General features: G+C 35.5%; 1 pseudogene; it reads right to left on the reverse strand.

Annotated features, from left to right (window-relative positions):
• LOC110257019 lies at window positions 3,473-4,918 on the reverse strand (annotated as a pseudogene).

Genomic DNA, 5,398 nt, shown 5'->3' on the forward strand with positions numbered 1-5,398 from the left:
TTGTGCAGAGTCCTTAGGATTTTCTATGTATAATATTATGTCATCTGCATAGAGTAACAATTTTACTTCTTCTCTTCCAATTTGGATAACTTTTATTTCTTTTGCTTGTCAGATTGCTATGGATAGGACTTCAAATACTACATTAAATAAAAGAGTGGGCATCTTTGTCTTATTCCAGATTTAGCAGGAAGGCTTTCAGCTTTTCTCCAATGAGTTATCATATTGGCTATGGGTTTGTCATAAATGGCTTTGATTATGTTAAGGTATGTTCCCTCTATACCTACTCTGATAAGAGTTTTTATTGTGAATGGATGTTGGATTTTGTCAAATGCTTTTTCTGCATATATGGAGATGATCATGTGGTTTTTTATTTCTCTTTTGTTAATGTGTATGATGTTGATTGGTTTGCATATGTTAAACTATCCTTGTGAACTTGGGTGAATTCCACTTGGTCGTGGCATACGATCTTTTTTATATGTTGTTGGATTCAGTTGGCTAAAATTATGTTGAGAATTTTTGCATCTATATTCCTCAAAGATATTGGCCTATAGTTTTCTTTTTCTTTGTCTGGTTTTGGTATTAGTGTGATGGTGGCTTCATAGAATGTCTTTGGGAGTGTTCCTTCTTTAATCTTTTGGAAAAGTTTAAGAAGGATGGGTATATAAGTTCTTCTTTGTATGTTTGGTAGAATTCACTTGTGAAACCACCTGGTCCTTTTTGTATGGAGTGTTTTTATTACATATTTATTTTCAGTTATCAGTCTATTCAATTGATCTATTTCTTCTTCTTCTTTGTGTGTGTGTGTGTGTGTGTGTGTGTGTGTGTGTGTGTTTAAGGCTGCACTCATGGAATATGGAGCTTCCCAGGATAGGGGTAGAATCAGAGCTGTAGCTGCAGCCTATGCCACAGCCACAGCAACTGCCAGATCCAAGCTGCATCTGCAACTTATATGACAACTCATTGCAACACTGGATCTTTAATCTACTGATCAAGGTCAAGGGATCAAACCTGTATCCTCATGGATACTAGTCAGGTTCATTAAACACTGAGCCATGATGGGAACTCCTGATCTACTTCTTCTTGATTCAGTTTTGGTGGGCTGTATGTGTCTAGAAAATTGTCTGTTTCTTCTAGGTTGTCAGATTTGTTGGCATATAATTGTTCATTGTATTCTCTTATTTTTTTGTATTTCTGCAGTATCCATTGAGATTTCTCTTTTTTCATTTCTTATTTTGTTTATTTGAGTTTTTTCTTTCTTCTTGGTGAGACTGGCTAAAAGTTTATCAATTTTGTTTACCCTTTCAAAGTACCAGCTCTTAGTTTTATTGATTTTGTCTATTGTTTTTTTGAATCTCTTATTGATTTCCTCTCATCTTTATGATTTCCATCCTTTGGCTGACTTTAGGTTTCATTTATTCTTCTTTTTCTAATTCATTTAGGTGGTGGATTAAGTTGTCAATTTGAGATTTTTCTTCTTTTTTGAGGAAGACCTGTATTGCTATGAACTTCCCTCTAAGAACTGCTTTTGCAGCATCCCATAAATTTTGAATGGTTGTTGTGTTTTCATTATCATTTGTCTCAAGGTATTTTTTAAATTTCCCTTTTAATCTCCTCATTGAGTCATTGGTTTTTTAATAGCATGTTGTTTAGTCTCCATGTAGTCAGTTTTTTCTCTTTTCTTTCCTGTGGTTGATTTCTAGTTTCATGCCATTGTGGTCAGAGAAAATAATTGAAATAATTTCTATACTCTTTAATTTGTTGAGGTTATTTTTGTGCCCTAGTAATGGTCAATCCTTGGAACTGTCCCATGTGCACTTGAAAGGAATGTATGTTCTGATTCTTTTGCATGTAATCTCCTGAAAATATCAATTAAGTTTAACTTTTTTATTGTGTCATTTAGGATCTTTGTTGCCTTAGTGATTTTCTCTCTAGAGTATCTGTACATTGATGTGAGTAGGATGTTAAAGTCTCTTACTGTTATTGTTATTCCCGTCAATTTCTCCTTTTATGTCTGTTAGTATTTGTTGTGTGTATTTGGGTGCTCCTATATTGGGGGCATATATATTGATGAGTGTAATATCCTCTTCTTGAATTGATCTCTTTATCATTAAATAGTGTCCTTTTTTGTCTTTATGGCCTTTGTTTTAATGTATATTTTCTCTGATATGAGTATTGCAACTCCTCCTTTCCTGTCTTTTACATTCTCATGAAATACCTTTTGCCATCCCCTGACTTTCAGTTTATATGTGTCCTTTTTCCTAAGGTGAGTCTCTTGTAGGCAGCATATTGCAGGCTCTATTTTTTATCCAGTCTGTCACTCTTATGTCTTTTGATTTGAGCATTAAGTCCATTGACATTTAAGGTAATTATTGATAAGTACATATTTATTACTTTTTTTTTTTCATTTTTAGGGCCACACCCACAGCACATGGAGGTTTCCAGGCCAGGGGTCCAATCGGAGCTACAGCTGTTGGCCCACACCATAGCCACAGCAACTCAGGATCCAAGACACTTCTGCGACCTATACCACAGTTCATGGCAATGCCAGATCCTTAACCCACTGAGTAGGGTCAGGAATTGAACCCTCAACCTCTTGGTTCCTAGTTGGATTCCTTTCTGCTGCACCATGACGGGAACTCCACCATTTTAAACCTTGTTTTTCAGTTGATTCTATGTTTCCACTTTGTTCTTTTCTTTTTTTGGTTGGTTGATTTTCTTTTCTTTTATGATTGTATCCTCTTCTTTTTAATGTTTGTGAATGTAATGTTTGGTTTTGATTTCTGGTTGCCCTATTTTTCAAGTATGTTAAACCCTTCCTATATATGCATGCTTTAGCCTGATAGTCATATGGGCTCAAACACATTCTAGAAAAAGAGAGTCTAGATTTTCTGACTTTCCTTCCCCACATTTTATGATTTTAAAGTCCTTTTTTAACATCTTCATGTTTGTCCTTTTGCTGTTCCTTGTGTTTATCATCACTATTATGATAGGTTTTTTTTTTCCTTTTAGATCTGCATACTGGCTTATTTAAATGATTGATTTCCAACTGTGATTTCCTCCATAATATTTCTTCCAACTTCTTTTTTATTTAGAGGATCACTTTCAGTGTTTCTTTAAAAATGGGTTTAGTATTGCTATACTCTTTCAGTATTTGTTCGTTGGAGAAATTCTATATTTCTCTTTCTATTTTAAATGATATTCTTGCTGGATAGAGTATTCTAGGCTGCAAATTTTTCCCTTTTATAACGTCAAATATATCTTGCCACTATCTTCTGGCCCATAGTGTTTCTGTAGAGAAATTGGCTGATAGCCTTATGGGAGTTCCCTTATAATTAACTCTTTGTTTTTCTCTTACTACCTTTAGAACCCTCTCTTTAAGTTTTGCCATTTTTATTACACAATGTCTTGATGTGGGCCTATTTGGGTTCAACTTTTTTGGGGCCTTCTGTGCTTCCTATATTTTGATGTCTGTTTCCTTTAGATATGGAAAGTTTTCAGCTATAATTCCTTCAATTTTTTTTCATAATCTGTGATTTTGTTTTTAATTCTTAAGCCTTGTGATCAGATAATTTACAAATCTGTGCTGATGGTATAGCTCCCCTACTTTAAATCTTCCATGAGTTGGTAAAAGCACCATTATCAGTCACACATATTCAGTAGTTCTGTAGTTGTGTTTTTGAATACCTATTTAAAAGACAGTCCTGAATCCTAACAGGCTGACTTTGTAAGAATTCACAAGCAAAGTTTGCTAACATATCCTGTTACAGTGAATTTTAAAAGTATCTGATCTTAATGATCATCTAAAAATTTAACAAATGCTAAATATTCTTTATTTGATGCTGTACATAAACCACTAAAACACCTTTCAATAAGTAAATGGCATTATTTTAGATACAGAGAATTTTAATGAAACTGGCATAGTTGAGACCAAAAAGATAAAGTGGACATTTTCAGTTTACCTTCAGCTCATGCCTTAACAGGCTAGTGAACACAACTTGAAACACAGGTGAATCTTGCTCTATTTATGAGACAGTGAAGGAATTGTCTCAGTATTTCAATATATTAATATAACCAGTTATAGGAAAATAAATATAAAGCCAATCTCCTATAGGTTTTAAGATAGTCGCCATTTTCCTGAAAAGCTTAACATTCCATATTCAAGTTTAATCATCTCTGTTGACAGGAAAAACAGTGATATTACTTGTTGAACTGGGATTATTATTAAAATTCAAAAAGCTGACCATATTCATTTAGTCACCAACCAATCTTATTTAAATCAGGACTTCTCAACAGAAACATTCCATCAGCCATACATGATCTGAATTCTAGTGTGTGAGATTAATTTAAATATGGTACACATATAAAAGTCATGAGACATTTCGGTCTTGTAATAAATAAGGTGGTGGCCAAATTTTACTCATTGAGCCACCAAGTCTTCCCTTTCTCCCTTCTTCTTAATGTCTGCGAAGATCATTTTTGTTCCAGGAATGTACTTCTTGGGAATCTCCAGGTACTCCATCAGTGTCTCCTCTCCCCAGGTGATGCCTTTGTTCATTTTGTGTAAGTGAATCCAGGAGTCTGGCCTGTCTTCTGCCCAAACAGACCAGAGAGATTTGGACCAGTCTTGTGCTTGCCTCCCTTTTCTGCAATATGGCACCGGGCACACTTCTGAACAAAAATCTCCTTGCCCTTCTCAACATCGCCCATTTTAAAATTGTTTCTTTAGCCAAGTGCCTCACACAAGTAGCCACTCACAAGCTGGATGTCCTGCTCTCTAACCCTTTTCTTTTTTGTCTCCTTCTGGGATCCCTATTATGTGTAGAATGGCCTGCTTTATATCATCCCTTTGATCTCTTATGTTGCTTTCATGTTTTTTCATTAGGTTTTCTGTCTGCTGTCCTGATTGGGTGATTTCCATTATTCTGTTTTCCAAGTCACACATTTGTTCCTCTGCATTATTTGTTCTGCTCTTCAGTGCCTTTAACTCAGCTCGTGTCTCTGAATGAATTTTGTAATTTTCTTGGCTCCTTTTATATTTTTAGTTCCTTTCTAAAGTAATCTGCATTACTGTTCATATCTGCTCTTCATTCCTTCATATTCACTCTTAATTCCTTCTGGATTTTCACTAGCTCCTTTTTGAACTTGGTGTCTGTTAGACTGCAGAGGTCTCTTTCATTGTTTGGTCCTTCAGGTGAATTCTCCTGTTCTTTTAACAGGAATGGTTCCTGAGCTTCTTCATTTTTCTTACATTTTTCTTATTCTCTGGAGCCTGAGTCTCAGTGCCCAGCCTCTGCTTGAGCATCTCAAGCTGTGATGTCTTGGGAGGTGGTACCAATGGTCTGTGTGGCTCTCTCTCTGCTTTCCCCTCCTCAGTCCAGCTGCTGCACTTTTCTCTGAG

This window comes from Sus scrofa, chromosome 15 (genome assembly GCF_000003025.6).
Source record: "Sus scrofa isolate TJ Tabasco breed Duroc chromosome 15, Sscrofa11.1, whole genome shotgun sequence".
Taxonomy (NCBI): Eukaryota; Metazoa; Chordata; class Mammalia; order Artiodactyla; family Suidae; genus Sus; species Sus scrofa.